Source organism: Cricetulus griseus, chromosome 2 (genome assembly GCF_003668045.3).
Source record: "Cricetulus griseus strain 17A/GY chromosome 2, alternate assembly CriGri-PICRH-1.0, whole genome shotgun sequence".
Lineage (NCBI taxonomy): Eukaryota > Metazoa > Chordata > Mammalia > Rodentia > Cricetidae > Cricetulus > Cricetulus griseus.
Window position 1 is genome coordinate 114013841 of NC_048595.1, and position 21595 is coordinate 114035435.

Below are 21595 nucleotides of genomic sequence, written 5' to 3' on the forward strand. Positions count from 1 at the left end.
TATGATTCCTCATTACAAAAATCTGTTCGACAATGTAAGACAATTCATATATAACCTGCTTTGACAAGAAGTTTGCAGACCACATCTGGAAACTCAAATATTTTTTGCCTAAAATCATATTATTATATGGCATTCAGGTGCAGAATGGTAGAGTATAGAACAAAATAGATGGAATTGTCTTCAGTGCTATTAAAATTATTATGATCAGAAATATATTATGTGTCTTCTCCAAAAATAAGTTATTCTAATCCAAGTTAGCAAAGAACAATAGTAATGAAACAACTTTGTTTCCCACTGAAAATTTAAATAATAAAAATTACATTGTCTATGCCTGAAGGTAATTGGTAAATATTTTTCACTTCATTTCATAACAACAACTAAGTTATTTTTATCATTTATGAAGAGGAAAAATTCTGACATATCATCCAAGACTGAACACAATGCAAACTGTTTCTTCAGAGAGGTGAGTAGACAGAGTTTAAAGCTCTTTGATCCTTGGAAAGAGCAAGCTGAGCACACAGGAACTCTGCTTCCCTTTCATGCTACTCAACAGTCATGCCTCATGCACGCGCATACTCACAGTGCTCACTTGAAGCCACAGTTGCTGTTTCTACTTGAACTGATTAAGATATATTTTAAAAAAAATAGGTTTCAGGCTTTTGAAATGGCACTCGTAATGCCAAAGTGACATAATACTGCACTTCTATCATTCAAATAGGCTGTCGCTGAAGCAAGGGGACCTGGTGCCTCTGTGCAATTTTCCTTTCTTTCCTTCCTTTTTTCTTTCTTTTTTCTTTTTTTTTTGTGAGTTAAGCAGATTTACTCTTTAACAGTGGAACTTCAGCAGATGATTATGACATCAAAGTGTGACAGACAGTGATTATGTACTGCAGGGAGAAAATGCATTTAAAAAGAGACAATTCATTCTTGTGGCTTTAAGGGACAATTTCCTTGGCCAAATGTAAAATAAACTGTTTCATTCCATGCTCCTTTTTGAATGAGAGTGGAAGCTTAGTCTATTTCATTAGGTTGTTTATTTCCTTTCGCATCACAGAATCCCACGGTCTCTTCACATACCTTTCTATTCCCTCTCAATCTGCACACCCAGGGATGCTAGGTGTAACCCAGTGACTTACTTTTTTTTAGGACTTTTACCAGTAGGATTTACTGCAACCGACATCAGGTCTCATTGCCAGATTTTATTTTATTTTATTTTAACCTTTTAATGATTTTTTTAAAATTTGTTGCCATCTTTTAGATTCTAAGAATTTGCAGGACACTGCATACCGTACGGTGTATTAAAATTTTTTGTGGATCTATTGCCAATGTTAACTAATAATGATTGCTTCCTTAAGTCATACTTAATTTTATTTCCAGTTCATAGCCTAATAAATATTTTAATGAAATAGATAATAATATCATTTAATTATATTATGCATTACTTTGTCCACCATAGCCCAAAGTAACTTGCACTTAGTCTGTTATATTTTAGAAAACCCTGTTAGTCGTTACCACCTTATTTCTTAACCAAAATCTCTGCTCTTCCTGTAAAACTGGTGTGTACCAAATGGGATTGTAAAATGACTATGAATGCATTTTTATGAAAATATAAGTAAAGTTTTATTTTTTTATGTCTTTTGTTTTAAAAAAATACAAGTCCTAATATGGTATCTGTATTTTTAAAAATATTTTTCTAGAGTCATAGAATTATACACCTTTAAAATTATGCCAACTATATAGCAAAATAAAGTATACCATTTTTTAACATAGGCTTTCTAAAATGTTAGATAAATGCACCAAATGCTGAGAGAATAACATTCATGGCTCTGAGATGAGACTCAGAATAACTAGTATGTGAATTGGCATGGCATGTTTAGTCAGAATATTGATATGTTTGGCTTCTGAATTGAATCTTAACTAAGCGCGATTTTTTTTACAAAGTTGTATTGAGGAATTCACACAATTTCTAGTTGAAAGTGGAATACACAATTTTGAATGCATTATAAAAATAATTCTTGTAGAAAATTTTGTTAAAAATACAGGAACTCAGGGGAAATACAGCATATTTTAAATGAAAATAATTAAAATTCATTAGAGTGAATATAGTACACATATATGTATAATATATTATGTATATATGTATAATATATGTAATATATACAAATATGTTTACATATACATGTGCATACACATTAATGTATTTAAATCCTTTTAAGGAAAAGGTAGAATGCAATAATATTGAGCTCAAGTAGGTGCTGAACAGAAAGTTTACCAAAATAACATTGTGCCATGACAGATACATAATTAATGGTTGGTTACACAATTTTCAGGTGAATATTCTTTATGTATTCTGTCTTACGATGTTCATTTGTTGAGACCTTTCCTGCTTTTATTTGTTGCTTTCATTGTAAACATGGCACTCTTTGGCTCAAAAGAATAATATCAAATGACATTTTGTGTCCTTTTAAAATCTCCATGTAAAAAATATCCAGTGTTGAATGACAACAACTTACCTGCTTAAAAAAATCCTGAGTTTTGTTTTCCTGTCTCGTTCAGTTGTCCTGGCTCCTAGTCACCTATATATTTATCGATCCATCCATCTTCTATCTACCTATCAATTATGTATTGATCTACCCATTCATAAATCTGCTTTCTTCCTATAAATCTCAACCTCAGCATAAATATAAATTCAGATAGTTAAAAATATTTATTAAAGAAACATAGTTTAATTCTTTGTGACTTATGATAAATATTACTAATTGTATATTTTAGCCTTTACACTGGTCATGTCAGTGTTTCTGAGCTCCTTCAAGCAGCCCTTCCCAATTTCCTGTTTCGGTTGCATTTAATGCCTGCAATCTAGACCTCTTCTCAGTAAATGCCCTTTCCTATCTGTGCTAGAAAATATCTTGATATATTTTTATATTTTGAAATATAATTATATTTCTCTCTTTCTTTTCCTGTCCCCATAACCTTCATATGTTCCTTCTTGATGTGCTTCAAATTCATTGCCTCCTTTTTCATTATATGTCTTCATTATATATATATATACATATATATATGTATATATATAATTTATAGTATATATTATAATAATATAATATAATATATAATATATAATCTCCATTTGAATATTAATTGAATATTTTCAGGGCACACTATTTGTGATTGGGTAACCAACTGTTGTACTCTTCTCTGGGAAGACTGTTTCTTTTGTTCTCAGCATTCCTTAGTTGCTTATAATTATTTTTGTAGGGTTGAGACTTGTGTATATTCCCATGTTTCCTTTGGCATATCTACTGGTATTTTCCTTGATTAGCTCATATTAGACAGTCATATAACTGAGAGGTCTTTATGGGTGTAGATTCTGAAATTCCTAGGAGAGATGATCTCCTGGCAAATTTCTTGATCCTCTGGCTTACATAATCTTTAGGCCCCTTTCTTTGGTAAGCTTTTCTAATTTAACTATCACAGAAATAAAGAAGTCTTTTATGGAGAATGGAGGAAACCTTGAGTTAAATGTGAAAAAGCAATAAACTCTTACACAAATGTGCATTGTTGACTTGAATACAACCATGTCAAGGGCAGCAAGGACATGGAAATTGACAAAGCCTTCTGGGTGAGGTCCAGAGAAGATTAACAAAGCCTTCTTGTCCAAGTAAAATTGTGTGAAAAATTAACAACTGTCATTTCCTCTTCCCAGATATCTGTAACCAACACAGTTCCCCTACAAAGACCTTATATATAGACTAACTAACTCCTCCTCCTGTGCTTTACATAAAAAGTACAACTAGGTTTTGGGTTGTTTAATAGGTGTACTCCAATAGATCAAACACAGCCCACTTAATGACAAATTTTCTGCATATGTGTGCCCTTTCTTCACTCTCTCACCAGCCCTCATCATGTTTTCAGGACCAAGCCATCCTCTCTCTAAGTGGTTTTGTTTTCCTATAACAAAGGCAATGTGCTATGATTATCTCTTTCACTATGTATATTAATATTCTCTATAACTGCTTATCTATCTATCTATCTATCTATCTATCTAACATCTTTACTTCTATGTAACTAGACATATTTTGTGGAAAAACATCTCTGTTAATTGGCCTTTTCAAAAGGAGTTTATTGGAGTTTGGTTAATATTTACCACCCTAATAAATATTTTTTAAAATTTGACAATTTGGGATAATATTTACTTCTACAGTTCGTATTCTATGGTGATTTTCAAAACACTGTATGCCTCAGTTACTTTGTATGTTAAATGGAAAAAAATATTAATATCCAACTCATCTGTTTTGTACAGAGTATATAGATTAATATGTGTATTAACCTTAGAGGAGGAATATAATTGCTTGGGAGCTAGTTTTGAGAATTTTGATTTCACTAGTCTCACAAAAGCCAGAATTATTATTACTTTCTCCATTAAGTAAATATATAGTTCCACTGTATAAATAGAGAAACATTTATCTCAGAACTTATATATGGTAGAGAAAGGCAAAATAGAATGGAGTAGTTTTTACCTCACTATGTAAGAACAAAGCAAGTTTTGGTTGGGATCTACCATTAAACAGTACAAACTTTCAGTTAAAAATAATATTCATAGGTCTTTCTTTGCAAGAAGTCAGATATCAAGATATAGGGAAATTTTCCTTCATTTCATGAGAACTGTTTTATAGGTCACCCATTGCATTTATGTTATTGAAAGCATAATATCTTCCTATTTGAAGCATTTGAAGAGAGATTTTTTATTACCTTAAATAATGTTTGAAATACTATATATAAGTCATTTTGGATCTTTAGTCATGGCTTCAATACACTAAAGAACTGTTGTTTACTAGCAGATTATGCAAAGCCTAAGATAAAAAGGAAACCTGTCTTGGGCAAGTCTTGGTTAGGTAACATATAAATAAGATTTCATGGGTGCAGTTCCCTGTCATATATAGAAGACACTATCCCCAAGCAGACCTGGTGGTTCTTACAATCTATCCTAACTTTCTCTTTAACAATGTCCTTTAAGGCTAACGTGTAGTGGCCGTGTTGTAGAGGTGTTGATTGGCAAAGGAAACCCCAAAAGTTAGTTGTTCTTTTTATTTTTGCCAGTTGTCGGTTTTTGTAGTAGGCTCAATCTGCTGCAACAAAAATGTTCTATTATGAGTCATGAAAATTATACTTATGTATAAATATAATAATCAAGATTTAAGATGCAATTGTGAATTATACTAATATATCGGCATATAAATGTACATATATATACATAAATATTTTTAATATATACCTATAGAAATAGAGGTAATGGATTTCATGGGGAGTTGGGGAGATATGAGAGAGTTTATAACAGAATTATTCTAGCATATAGGAATACATATATATGTACATATATGTACATATATATACATATACATATACATGTGTACATATACATACATGGAAATAGTGATGAATTTAAGAGGCAGTTGGAGAGCGACATAGGTGGAGTCTTAAGAGAAAAATGTTGGAGGGAGATGATGAAAAGTAATATGTCTGTATGAAAGCCTCAGATGTTAAAATAATACTTTAAGGAAATCTTAAGTTTAAGTACGTCTGAATGATCAGAAGAAAGTGAAAATATTTACCTAAATGACAAATTTTGTCTCCTTAGCTTAGTTTACTCACATATGATATAATCTATGTTTCTCATAGTTCATTATAGAAGCAATCTGTCAGGCATCTTCCTCTGAACTGTAATGTCACTGATAAAGGTCATTACTTTTCAGTCATATAACTGTGTCACAAGTAGCATAGAGATCCTTATCTAGTTATCCAATTGGGAGAATGTACATTGTATGACCACTGCTTTTAGAACATTCTATCTGAAACAGATGTAATAAGACAATGTTGAATTGGACTTGGACACAATAATTGTAAATACTGATTAAAATTGCAACTTTAAAAATCTAACAAGGAAATGGTATGTAAAATGTTATTATTCTAGTAATCAACTCTAAAGCCTAACCTAAATTTGGTTCCTACAAGGAAAACACATTGTTCTAAAATTTCATAAGACAAAACAAGGTTAAAGCAAGCAAACAAAATATCACCAAGACAAAAAAAAAGATGCAAACAAAACAAGAACACATGAAAAATTAAGCAGGATCTACTTTGTATTGGATAGCTACTATATGGCATGGGGTTTGCCCCAAATTATGGTTGATATGTGTACTCCATGGGAGAAAATTGATTTTATCTTTCCAAGCAGGTATAAATCCCTTCTTCATTGGAGGTTAAACTTTGTGTCCGAATTACTTCATAGTACTAGGATTTTGTCTGAATTGGACTTGTGTGGGTTTTGTGGATGCTGTTACAATCTGTGAGAGTTCATATGTGTTTCAGCTCTATTGTGTATGAATGATGCTGTGTAGTGGCATCTTGCTCTGCCAATAGACTGAAGCTATACTCTAAGGCCATTACCTCAATTCTATTGGCAGAACAAGATGCAACTACAATGCTAGTTCTGTGGCATCACCCTACATCTCTGGCTCTTAGAGTCTTTCTGGCTCTTCTTCTGTAGATCTGTGGGCCTTGAGTAGAGGGGTTTGATGACTATTTAAGGATGAGTGAACCAAGGTTTCTCACTCACTCTATTTTGTCCATTTTGGGTCTCTGCATTAATTGCCATCTAATATAACAAGAAGAATCATTGATAAGGATTGAGTGATATTCTAGCTATTAATAATCTATGGCCTTAGCTATGTGTTATTAGGAGTCATTTTATTGTTGAATTTATTAAGCAGATTAATAGAAGGTTACTAGAGCCCATGGCATAGTCTCCTGTCTTTGAGCATTTTAGCAGTGTCAGTAATGGGTTCCATCTTATAGAGTGCTCATTCATTTAAAGGAACTGCAGTAAAGAAAGGATTAGAAGTCATCTGTTTTAATCTCTGTACTCCTTCAAAAACATCACGGAGGTTCTTGTTTGTTAGTTGAGTTAATGGTGAAATGGACTTCAAATATAGTTTACATGATGATTTTTTATTACAGTACCTGATTTTCAAGACAAAAAATTTAATGGACCTTTTGTTATAATGATATCATTTTATATATGTTAAATCAAGCTATTAGTTTCATGTTTGTTACAAGAGTAATGTATGGTTGGGGATATAACAAATTCTTGGATATTTTGTTATTTGTTTTAGAGATATTTACTGTCTTAATATGTTCTGACTTGCCAAATATTACTACAGTGGAAAAAAGTTATTTTTCTTTTTTTTAGCTATCATAGCTTGCATTTATGGAAGTATAAGAAGTTACAGCAGTAACTGTTAGTTGAGGCCAGGAACACTGATTGTAGAGGCAATTTAGTTACTAACTCCATTTGTCTTAACTGGAAAAAATGACAGTTAAAACATTTTTGAAATATTTATTATTCAGGCAAAAGTCTGACTTATGATTGTTCAAATGCACTAATTTCTTGGCTAGGTTTATAGAATTAAAATCACACTAATTTACATTTTCATAAACAAATGAGAGTATTTTTATATTCCCAAATCATTTTACATGTATGTTATCATGGGATGATTCTTTATTTGGCTGCATTGTGCTTAGTCCAGTATAGTCATCTTTAATTATGACATTTCAAAACTATTTTTTTCTTCAAATATTTTTATTACTGTCACCACTGGGCTATCTGAATAAATGATTGCATAGTGAAGTTTATGGTAAGCATGATATCTGAAGAGAATAGATATAAACCTGTTTATATTATGTGTTTGTTGGCAAAAAATATAGACAGTCAATAGTGACATTTCTTCCTCATATTTTCGTTAAAGTGAATTCTGCTTGTAGTTTCTTCTAGTTGTTCTTCAACCATTGAGTTGAGTGTTCACATAAAGTGAGTGGGCAAAATTTACTATGATATTAAAAATGGAAACCTGGTTTCCATAAACCTGGTTCATATTCTGCAATCAACAAGACCTCCCATTGCTCCCAGTTCTGCTTGCACAAAATTTACCTGTAGAGATAGAAGCATGTAAACAGTCTCTTTGTTGGTATTTGAGATATTAAGACATTAATTTTAATTGATAAAAACCATCACACATTGTAGGACTTTGAAAATGAAATATTTCACATTAAGTAGTTGTACACATACTGATATTTCCAAAATAGATACTTAAATTTTATGGATATTGTGAATCAGCAGCAAAAGCTATTTCTCGTCTGTCTCTAATTGAATTTTTTTCCTGAATGCTATATATTTACTCTCTGACTAATACGAAAAAATGCTAGGAATGTGGACAGTTTTCTGCAGCCTTATTTTTCACAAGACAAAACAGGAAGCCACCTCAAATGCTCTTAGTTGATCTATCTTTGTGTTCGGAAGACAATGCCTTGAAAATCCACCTGCTGGAAGTCGGTGGCGTATGCAAAGGGATGTCATGGCTATTTGAGAACTTTTGAATGCAGAATAGAGGCTTTTCCTGCCCTCAGGCTCACCATTCTGGTTTGCCTGGCTCATTACATGCCAAAACTTTTGATTGATGTGCTCACTTGAGTCACGGGTAATTTTAACTCCTATATTAAGTAGCTCCAGCTTCCACTCCTTTATAGTTCTTTGCATGGGGCAGACCAGAGCCCAGGTCTTGTCTATATTGGGCTGACCCTGAGCCCCAGTGTGCTTTTGTTTGGATGTAAGTAGGAGGCAAGCTAATATTTTTAAACTAGCAAACTTGTACAATCTCAGCTTTTCTTAATTGTGGGGAACCCTGTGGTAAAGAGCTTTTCAGGGCTACCACACAGCTCCTTAGGAGCTCAAGCCAGTCAGAAATGGCAAAGGCGTTGTCAATACACAGAATTGCTTTTGAAATGTTGGATTTATGGGGATTAATACATTTCATCCAACTCTTGCAGTTGATTTTTACTCCCTATTATCTGTTTGCGTTTGGGGAAGTCATTGTACCTTAATCGAATTTTTGTTTCTGTATCTCAATATTTGCAGTATTTGAGGCTACAGAACACACTTGTGTTATTAGCATTTTAAAGTACACATTCTATACATAATACAAAACCTATTCAAATGGGGTGGTGATTGATGAGTTACATTTCTATTAAATGCCAGCAACAATAGTCACATTAATCTTTGTGGAAAATAATATAAAAAAGACATTATAACAGTAAATCAGTAAAATTGCAGAGTTAAAACAGAATTTGAAGCAAGCCAGTCAATTAAAGAAATAATTTTAATTGTAACTTACTTGAATTTAAAATTAAAATGGTTAAAAGTAATAATGCCATATCTATTACAATCATATTGTAGCACAAAAGTAAAGCTTATATTAACATACATCACTTGCCCAAGTTGAACTTAAAAATATTTGAACTTAAAACTTAAAAAAGCCTTTGTGAAGCAAAAGAAAGGTTATTATTTTTCAGTATGTCTTCTTATTTAGACCTTAAAGAGTATGAAGTCTGTTAAGCATAGTAATAATCTCAAGAAAAACTCTGTAAAGAACATGTCCTAAGGTTTCATCAGCAAGAGCACAAGAAAAGAAAGCATGAAAGTAACAGATAATATTAGCATATTTCAAGTTCCTTAGAAAACCAGAATCCAGAAGCTCAAATCCAGGCACATCTGTGTTATTTCTTTATACACAGAATGATATTAGTTGGTAGAAACTCCAATGCCAGACTGAAAGACCTCCAAGCCTAACACCTTACCCATTACCCAAATAAAATGTAATTGCATGTGGAATGAAAGGCTGTGAATATTGTAATATTTTACCTAATTATTTGAAAATGTAAATCTGCTTGCACAGTTCAAGTACACAGGAGGCTTTAAAAGTAACTAATTTTAGAAGACAGTAAGACAAAGTAAACTAAGTGGATATTCTTTGAGAAAATGTATTTTGTATATTTCATGTTTTATTGTACAGCAAGATATTGATATAAGTTTTTAAGTAAGTAATTCATTTACTGTTGCCTGGAAATAAAAATTAGAGGAAAGGGAAACTAACAAATTAAGGATGAGTCAAATATATGACTTACAAGTAATTCTTATGTATTATCAAAGTTTTGTCTAAGTATAGCTGTGATTACTCATTTTCCAACTGCCAAAGGCATCTTTGCCATTATCAAAGCAGAGTTGATTGAACTAATGCTAGTGAAGCTTAAAATAAATAATACCTTACATTCTACATATATTTGCCAGCATATTATCTAACATACTTTAGTTTTTAAAAATAAGGACCATTTAAAACAATTTTTAAATATTTTGAAGAAAGTTTTACAACTTTTACAATATTGAACCAAGATAAAAATATCATAAAAGAAATTAAATTTTTGTTGTAGCAAAGTTTCAAATAATTTAGTAAAAGGATGTCTAGCTGGATTAGAAGTGGGCTTATTTAAGTCATCAAGGGAAAAATAACAGACAATATTTTTGAATTATAACTTTCAAAAAGAATGTGTATGCATTTATTCATATATTTCCTCATATATATTATGGTGGAGAAATAAAGGATTTAAGGACAAGTTCCAGATTCTCAATAGTCAGCTTTTCTTTTATTCTAAAGCAAGATAACTCAACTTTTAAACAATTATTTATTTTTTTAATTTTTGTGGCTTATTCTGGTTTTCCAATGAGTGAATACAGCCATAAAAATGCCACCGGTTTCCCTCCACTGAAGCAAAACATCTGTGGAATTATAGCTCAATTAAGGAACTGGGAAGACTCAGGGATCTCAGCAAGTTCTCACAATGGGTGGCCAAGCCAGACATGGACATGGCTGGAAGAAGCTTACTCCTTTCTCTCTTTTGAAAAAGCCATCAGTTACACAGACATTGCTTTCTTGTGCCTCCAAGTTAAAGGGCGATGGCATAACATTTCCTTTTATTAAACATCGTAAGCATTTAATGACTTCTTAGGATATTTGACATTTACACAGAATGTGTTGATTATAACATCAGATGGAGAATCTAAACATCATAGAGGAAGACATCAAGTCATAAAAAAAGAAGAGGAAGAAAGAAAAGACAAAGACCTTTGTTGGAAAATATGTCACTGGACATAAGGGAAACCACATGATACAAGAGTAGCAACTCCATGTTGGCATCAGCGCTCTTCATATTTATCCTGGCTTTTTTGACCAATGATTTACAATTTTACTTCAAGACACTGACACCTTCCTGGTGGATCTACACAATAGCGTACAGAGATCAAGTAGAGGTTTTGAAAAAGGCAGCATCTAAGGAACCAAATCAATGTTATCCTTAACTTCTACCAAATTCAAAACATCTGTTACTGATGGCTCACTGTGTGATGTGACTAGGAAGACCTCAGACCACACCATTGAACACCAAGGATTGGAGAGATAGAGAAAAACCAAATTCATTATCCCTGAGGTCATCTCCCATTATTTTGTCTCTCTACTGTGAACAATATTAAACAACAACAACAACAACAACAAAGCAGAAAAAAAGTAGTCCACAAAAATTGCAAATAATTTTAGTATAAAAGTCTGTTTTTTTTTAACATGTAAAAATACCTTTAAACATTCTGAAATTCTGATTCAGCCTTCTAAGTAGTTTTTGACTGCAAAAAGTTCCTATGTAGCTTTAGGAAGGTTCCAATAACCAGAGATGAGGAAAGTGTTGCCATTTCCCTCTAAAAGTTAGCTTCATAATTTTTGTATTTCCTCATAAAAACAATGTTGATCTTAAAAATTCCTTTCCTTGTGAATGTAAACTATTAATGTGAATTATATCATTCATTGTAACTAATATGTATAAACACACACATTCACACACACACACACACACACACACAATATCTGACACATTGGAAAATATGGTCAAATATTCTGTTATATAAGTACATAAATATCATTTATAGCTTAATTTTCTTTAAAAATGGATACTTTTCACAATACAGATTCTACATATTGTAATTGACTTAAACCTCAAAATGAGAAGGGTAAGTGTATTTTTAAAATATAGCTTATGAAACAAGACAAAAGTTGTCATAGTAATTTTGTAATGTAAAATAAAATAATACTGGGGAAAGTAAACATACGTTTCTGTTCAGAAAAAAAATCCCTGGTGACTTCTATATAAAAAAATCAAGAAATTATCAGTAGTGTAATGAATTAAAATTATGATGACAGTTTTACAATGCTAACAATTTTTCTCAGTATAAAATATTCATAGAATCATACAGTAATGTAGGTCTAACAATAAGGGTTTTCTGTGTAATGAGAAGTTTCAATAATTGAAAAAAATGTTAGGAAATTTTTATATATTTATATCATGTACATGAAGGAACTGACCAGAGAAATTTTGTTATTAATTTATTTAAATTCAAAGTTTTAAGCCTGCACTAAAGAACATTATTAAATTTCACAGGAGGAAGTACGAAATCCACTTAGCCTGTTACTAATCTCTTAAAAAAATTCTTCCAGTGAACACTGATAAAGATATAAAATCTGGGATTATCTCATATTCTTTCTTCTATACTTCTTACATTCTCCCTATTGATTAGGTCCTGCAATGAGAAACATTCCCAGAAATACAACTCAATTATTCATGAATGCTAAACAATTTTAACATTAAAAGAAAAATTTTGAGATGAAATCTTCACATTTTCTTTTCAAATATTGAGGTAATTACCTCAATAAACATAATAATTCTGACTTAAGTGGAAAGCAATCTATTTGAAACTCAGTGTTTTGGCAGGTACAGTGGTAAATATTTTTCAACTAAAATTGAAGTTATATAAAATTTTCTGTACCTCATCAAAGTATCATGTGATAACTGACTGGAATCATTAATTTGCTGATAATTTGGGTCATTTATCATATGTAATATCTGATAGATGCTTGTTGTAAACTGCTTGTCTATTTATCTTTGTATTATCTGACCATTATAACAGAAAAATTCCAGAAATGCGCTTAAAGTCATTTCAATTTCCTACAAATAATTCATTTATATAATTTTTAGCCAATGAGATGAGATTTTTCTTTCCTAATAACTCACACTTTAACATATCATTGTTCTCTTTATGTGTCTAGTTGGATGGCTTTGATTTCTTCAAAAATCCTTAATTTCCTTTCATGTGACATTCCTGCTCACACATAATTTTGAAGTAAAGAAAATAAAGCAATATATATATATTTAATCAGCCAGCTTTATCTCCTTCTTGTGGTATACACACATGACCTAAGATATCTGCAGAAAAGGAATAGAGAAGACCACTGCTCATGCTTCTTAATAGCAAGGAAAATAATGTTCATTAGTGACAAAGCAAATTCATCACCTCTACATATACATTAACATATGTATTTATATGATAAGATAACACTGTATAATTAAGAAATAAATTGTAGAAAGCCTCTGTTCCATAGCTCTATCACATATAATTTAATTAATTCTTTCACATCAAGTAGTTTGAAAGATGCAATTAAAAGGCTAAAATGAAAGGGCTCTTAAGACATTTTTTTTCCTGTATGTTTTTCTTTGATCACTTTAGATGAAAAAATGCCTTCTTTTCAATCAAACTGTAAATCAGATGTCATAGACTATTGATTCAGCAGGTCTGGGGGGCGTTTATGGAATTCCAGGTGTCTATATGTGTTAGATGGGTCATCTGTGACATTGTCATTGCCATTTCTGCTTTATCTAAGACACTTCTTCTCTGAAATAGATAGATGATTCTGTGCTCCTTAACTTTGGTTTCTGGCTCCCATAGCTTTGTTCCTCATTTTTCACTATTTTAATTCTGTTACTCTCCACAGTCGCTCAGTTTTATTTTTATCCCTTTCAAAATGGTTGTGCCCTCCTTTTCTGTGAGGTTTGCTGTTTGGTGTCTTCACTCCAGAGTATCCTGGTTCTGTCCACTTTCACCTCCACATTTGAACTGAGACAGTTACAACTGTCTATTACGGAAACATAATCTTTTCAATAGCTTTCAAATTGGTTCCATTGACATGTCTTAGGGAACCTAAGAAATGCAAGAAAAGTTTAGCCCTTTTAACTGTTCTTTTTATTTCTTTATTTTTTAAAAAAATTTTTAATACTTGCTGAGTTACTTCCAAATGCAAAGAAAGAAAACAAGACTGTGTGGCTTGGCTGTGGACTGCTCTCTTTTGGCAGCACAGTGCCCCCTAAAGTTACTCTTGGAAAAATAAGTACCACAAGTCCTCAACATGAGTTCAGTATTACTCAATGAAATGGTATTGTACTTTGTTTTTACAAAACAGACATAATGTATATAAAGAGAAATGATAGTAGATTTTATAAGATGTGCTTAATTCAGTAACTGATTCAATCACAAAAATGATATCTGAGTTCAGTCCCTTCATTTTGAAAATAGCAAATATGCTAATAGTTGAAATCTTGATGGACTGCAAATTCTGATAGAAAAATATTAGCTGCCAATATTATTTGACAGTTTTAAACTGGGAATATAGTTACAGGAAGTGTACAGAATAATTTTCATGCTGTAAATTTGCATTTAATAAAACATAAAACATTTTCTGTGTATGGGACGATTAATTAAACAATCAAGGAAGATGAAAAAACTTAAAAAATACACACACTGAAGAATTCTGCTTTTATATCAGATATATCACTAAGTTTTATTTTAGATTTCACCACATAAATAAAACATCACACTGATGTTATGAAGGTGAGAACAAGTTGAATTCGATGAGTCAAAATAAGCCAGCTATGACATTTGTCTCTTTCATATGAAACAATTTTTATTATAAAATGTTCTTTATAAAGAAAATTGCTTTTCAATCTCTCGTCTTTCAAAGCAAACATTTAGGTTTATATCAAGTCCTAAATATAATATGAAAATAACAGGTTGTCTGAAAGGTGTTATAAGATACCCAGTTTAAATATATTTGTTTTCCTTGGCTTTTATTTATTTATTTATTTGAAAACTGACTTCTTTACTACTTCTGGTAGAGCCTTGGTTACAATCTTGAAGCTGTACATAAAAATAAACCTTGGGAAAGTATATGCACCAATAACAAGTGAATCACTGCTCTGAGTGTGCTGCTTTTGTTTGGAATTATAATAACTTGTCAAGAAGAGAAAAATTGCTCAATGGTCATTTCAGTTTATTTTGAAATGTCTCTTGAGGTTATAAAATTTACCTAATGAAATTTCCAGTAAGCAAAAATTACTAACTTAATTTCACAAATTGTCATTTTTACATGATTGCAATATTTTATTGTGGTCAATAATGAAAAACAAAGCACCACAAACCAGAAGAAATTATGTACTGGACAAAAGAAGGATGAATTTTCCCATAACTCTTTACTTATTGAATGACAAGAGAATACAAGCAATAGTAACTACCAGGGGCTTGTTGTCAATTTATGGCAATTACACGAGAAAAAATATATTATTCATTTCTCTAATTTATCTAAATTGCACTTTTTAAAAAAACTAAAAGCACACTAATATTCACTTATTTCCAAGTACCTTTTTATTATTCCTAGACCTGGATCCTCAAATTTGTTTCTGAGTCTTGCAAATAGCAAGAAAAATGTCTTCATAGAGACTAGTATCATTGTGATTTGTATATATAACCACAGGTGATTCTCCCAAAAGTTTTAAAATGTATGATGTTCTGTTTTTTAACTACAAACACACTGAAATTCCTGCAAGTCTATTTTACATTGCTACTCAAAAGTCATGCTTGAATTAAAATCTCCTTTCAGAGATAAGAATCTCTCTACCTCATCTAACTGAGCAAATCCTGACCGAAGTGGTACAGAATTGTGCAGATCTGTTGTCAGTCTGCAGGGACCGAATCTGCCCACAAATGTAGGTCACTTGTGTGGTGCTCAATGACCACATTCATTTTGTTTTGGAAATTAATCATATCTAGCCTCTATCTGTCCATTCAAAAATAGTTTCTAAAAGGATTCTTATTTGTGTACTTAATTCACAATAAAGAGGAGGAATTCGATGCATGATACTCAGTTTTACAAATTGAATCCTAGATTAAAATGCATACACTTGGCTAAGAGGGGAAAAGGTTTGCAAATGAAAATCCTAAAATGACACATTTAAATACACTCATCTGTTTGAAAGTACTAAATATGTATGCATACTTTCAGGAACAGAAATATTTATATTTTTTATTTTACTCATATGAAATAGGTTTATTCCAGTAAAAATAGATAAATATTGGAAACCATGAATTCCTTTTTATTCATGTAAAAGGTCTCCGAAGTTATAATAAGCTTCATGTCATTAACATTGGTCATTGATGGCAGAAACTAGCAACAAAAGTCACACTTTTCTCCTTTGGCATCTACTCACACTTGGATTAAATGCTTTTGACTTTCCCTAATGGCATCTATTGCTTGACACAACTTGGTAACTTCCCACAGTCCTGCACTCAGCCCACACAGGGCCCAGTGTCAGATGTTGGCCCACATTTTTCTTTCTTTTTTTTAACCCTCGAGTCTTTGATCTCCGGATTGTTAACAGTTGTTGATTTCTTTCATGTTCAAAATAATCCTACTCAGAGTGATTATAAATTAGCAACATTTTTACATTTCTTCAGTATCATTTTAATGAATATGTAAATATATACATATACATATATATTTCATTAAATATTGCTCATTTCAAAGATGGTATTTCCCAAGAGGTATGGTAGAAATAAACTTGCCAACCACAGATAAGAAGTCAGAATGATTTTTAGGGACTGGGAAAAGCTACAAAAAAATACTAGAAGTGCTCTATGTTTAGAACTAATCTGGAAAGTACTATTAAATGTAAACTCAATAATTAAAATATTTATATAAGAAGATCATAAATCTATGTTACATTATTATGACAACTAGAGTCACTAGATCCCATAAATTAAATTAGTAATGCACTATTTTATTTTGTAGTAGAGGAGATATAAATATACATGTGCAAATTTGTGTGTTTACTTATTACATATTTTAATAACAAATGCTTCCTTGTTCATTAATTGAAATTTTTCTCCTTTGTTAGAAAGTACTAAGGATATACACACACATATAAGAAAAAGAGATATAGATACAAAGATACTGTAGCAATTAATATTTAGTAGTATTTTCATTTGGCTTTAGACATTTTGCTAAAATATTTCAACTAAAATATTTTCTCTAAAAATACTAAGCATGCAGAAATATATTTAAAGAAATATGCCATAGTTAAAAATAATTTAGTTATTTGTTCTTTATAAAAGATCATGTGATAGTGATAAATTACAATCTCATCAGAAACTATCACTGCTGCCTCACAGTCTGTGCTGATTATTCATGAGAAAATCCTACTCACTCTACATGAGTTTCATTATGTATTCTTAGGATTTTTCTGTTTTTAAATGAAAATACTTAAACCTACCCTGAGTTGTATTTTTTCTTAAATAAGAAACTCTTATTTCACAAGACATAATAGTAATAAAGAAATGTAATTGATAAGTGAAATGCTTTTTCAAATAGTATAGTTGTCACTGTCCTCTAACCTGAAATTCATATTACCAGTACATTGTGTAAAATAACTACTAAGTAAATACATAAGACCTGATATAAGAAGGGCAAATAAGGGGTTTAAATTTTGACAGGAAGTTTATAGTTGCATGTTAGCTGGACTAATGCTTATTTTAAAGCATTAGTGCTTTCTATTGATAAAGTTATTTTAACAGAATGCTTTCAATATAAATAAAATACTTTTCCATATATTAAATATTTATATTGTTTGATTTATGGGTCTATCAACATCATTCCTTAACTATGGTCAATCTGTAAGTCAATCACTTAGAATAATGTCTTTCTGATTATAAATTCCTAAGAAAACAAGAAAGACTTGAACAAGATGTTGAAGCATTCATTTTAACAACCTTACATGTTGGAACACACATCCAGCAATGCTGAACATAATGTGGGGAGTGCGTGAGGCCCCCACTTCTCAAGATGAAGTGTACCTTCAAGGGTTTCCAGTGATCAGCCTATGGCAATATGATTCATTGTTAATTTTTCACCTTGGTCAGACACCTTTAAAATTAGTGAAATCCTCTCTTATAATTAGTTTCCATGAATAGTAACTCTCTATTAAAAATAGTTTTCCCTTGAAATATTACCTCACATTCATTATAAAAAGCATGTTCCTCCTTTTCCAGGCACTAATGCCTAGGAATGCATTCATTGTTCAGAAGGTCATTTCAGAACACAAAGGATGCTTGCTGTACATCAAGTTTTCTAATTCCTGTTTTATTTTATATTTAGGTATGTCTTTAGAAATTACACCAGTATAAGCCTTGAATACAAAATTTTTGTTGCATTTTCTGTCTCACAGTTTTTACTTGATTAACAGTTGACCTGTGGTTGGTGTCTGTAACGATATGGTTATATAAAGAATCTGTGTCATAAAACCATGTAGATGAGACTTAATACCAACATATGTTATCTTTCTGCATAAAATTTACTTCTCTGTCTTTTTTCTAATGGTAGCCAGTACATTTAAATAGGACATATAGACTCTTTAATGAAACATTTTTATATTCTATTTTCTTTAGAATTATGACCCCTACACTGACTATTAAAAATAATCACAATAACATGTAGAATATAAACTATATTTACATTAGATTTATTATATAACTTAGTTTATTCATATATTTCTACTCTATTAAGTGAAATCTGTTTTGGGGACATGTTAGTAAACCTTCAAATGTGGCATACCATTCCTAGATAGTGTCTCCCTTCACATGGAAAGGTGACCTGGAGCACTCTGTACAATCAAGGATAGCCTAGAACTTACTTTTCAAGCAAATATGGCCTCAGATTAAGCTCTACAGCCTAATGGAGAATGTGATTGTAGATATAACACACTTTTACAGAAAAGTGATGCAGCTTTTTTATATCAGCAATTTTATAATCTTGTTTTGTGATTGACTGCATGATTCTAATTTTAATAGTTCCCTAGTAGTTTACAACAGCCATAAAGCATAAACTAGCTACATATGCTTCTGAAGATTTAAGTCATTTTCATTCATTGAGAACATCATCATCTCCTCATTTCCTATGCTGTCCAGGAAAAAATTTCATGCTAAGATGATTTGTACTTTGTGGGAAAAAATGCCTTTGGCAAAAATTACATTAAAAAGAATATTTAATCAATGAAAAAGATTGTTAAAAAATCTTTAGTGTACTATTTCATGAAATAAATACTAATATATGTATTGAGTAAGAAACTGCAGACTGTGTTCTGTTAGTGAGTTTTTTGATAAATCAATATCATTTATATATGATAAATTCAACAGACAAGCTTTATTTGCTAGATCACAAATAAAATATCACCACACATATCAGTGCTTTCCTCGGTACTTTTGAAATCTCTGTAAAGCTTACCACAAAACATCTCTGTGTGTGTGTGCACGCACAGGTATGTGTGTGTGCACAGGTGTGTGTCTGTGCTCACTTGAAAAACCTCCTATATTTGTGTTCGAAAGCCATTAACTGGCTGGCGTTTTTGTTTTTAGTTTAGTTGTGTTTGTTTTTGTGGTTCTTTTATTCTTGTTTGTTGTTGGTGTTGTTGTTGTTGTTGTTTGTTAATTAACAGTCTCTACCTGGGAAATGTAGGTTATGTGACTGGCAGACCCCAGGAATCTCTATGCCTCTGCCCCATGGAACACTGGGATTACAAGTGTGTGCAATCATTCCTGGATATGCACATGCTTACCAATTATCAAACTCCCATCCTCATGCTTTAATGGCATGGACCGCACTTACTGAGCTTTTTCCCCAGGTTATCTATCTTAGACATCTTAAGCTTTATAAGAATTAATATTCTTTGTATTTAATTTGGTATATATTATTTTATGCAGTTGATTAAACATTTTCTTCCTGCTAATATCTCTGTCTCTTCATTTATTAGTCACAAAACTTGATAGTATTCATTAAGGGGAGATTATTTCTTTGAATTGAATGTCTATATTTGATTTTATTCATTCTTAGCTATTCAAAGGAAGCACTCATTTACCTTGACTACTTTTCCTTTTTTACTTTTACCTACTCAATCAGTGGTTTTACTGACAATGAATTTTTTTCACATCCTTTAACTAGAGTAACAAAATACAACTTTGAAATGCAATTTGTTTTTATATTGTCAGAACACTTTGTTGTGTCTTTCTAAAGAATTGCATAGTTAATGTAATTCCAAAAATATTATTTAAAATTGAACATTTCTGCAATTGGTCACTTTTTTATTCTGGATTTGTAAAGTTTGCTCTAAATAGGTTTGTGTAAGATTTCAATTATTTTTCAGGTTTCATAGTATTTTACTTATCAGGATGCTGTTCACATCCAAATTCATGTGAGTTATATTATGTCTGTGTTGTAATTATATGAAATAACTAGAAATATGTATATGTGATATATCTTCATGCTCTGCAGTGTTATAACTTTGTTTTTGTATACAGTGTCTACTATCAATAAATATATTTCAACTCTGAAAGTTTGTTTTATCTTACTTTTCTACATCTAAAAGCCCAAGCAAACGAATACGTTGAATTTATATTTGTAAAGTTACTATATTAAAATTATTTGTAGGATTGAAATCCTCAAATTTTAAATAATGTATTTATTTATGTAGTCACAAACAATTTGTTTAAAATATTTCCCATAAATCATTATTAATGGTCAAAGCAAGTTTCTTTTGAGTTTCATATAGGTCATAAAAATGATTACAAAAATTATATGTCAAATCATCTTGTTCTACTACCCCCTTTCCTTCTTCCTTTCCTTCCTCCTTCCCCCCTCCCCATGATCCCACTTTGCTCAGGGGTTCTTGTCTTTTTCCTTTCTTCAAGGGACTATGCAATCTTCTCCTGGGGTACTCCTTGTTTCCTAGCTCCTCTGGCAGTGTGGATTGTAGACTGTTTATCCTTTGCTCCATGTCTAAAAATCATAGATGAGTGAGTACATACCATGTTTAACTTTTTGTGCCTTGGTTACCTCACTCAGGATGGTTTCCTCTGGTTCCATCCATTGGCCTGCAAATTTCAAGTTTCTATTGTTTTTTTTCTGCTGAGTTGTACTCCATCGTGTAAATGTACTACATTTTCTCTATCCACTCTTCAGTTGAGGGGTATCTAGGTTGCTTCCAGGTTCTGGCTATAACAAATAATGCTACTACGAACATAGTTGAGCATATGTCCTTATTCTATGACTGTGCATTCTTTGGGTATATGCCCAAGAGAGGAATTGCTGGATCTTGAGGTAGACTGATTCCCATTTTCCTGAGAAACTATCATACTGATTTCCAAAGTGTTTGTACAAGTTTGCACTCCCACCAGCAATGGAGGAGTGTTCCTCTTTCTCCACATCCTCTCCAGCATAGACTGTCATTAGTGTTATTGATTTTAGCCATTCTGACAGGAGTAAGATGGTATCTCAGAGTGGTTTTGAGCTGCATTTCCCTGATGGCTAAGGTTGTTGAGCATTTTCTCAAGTGTCTTCCAGCCATTTTAGATTCCTCTGTTGAGAATTCTCTATTTAGTTCTGCACTCCACTTTCTAATTGCATTGTTTGGTGTTTTGGTGGCTAGCTTCTTGGGTTCTTTATATATTTTGCTG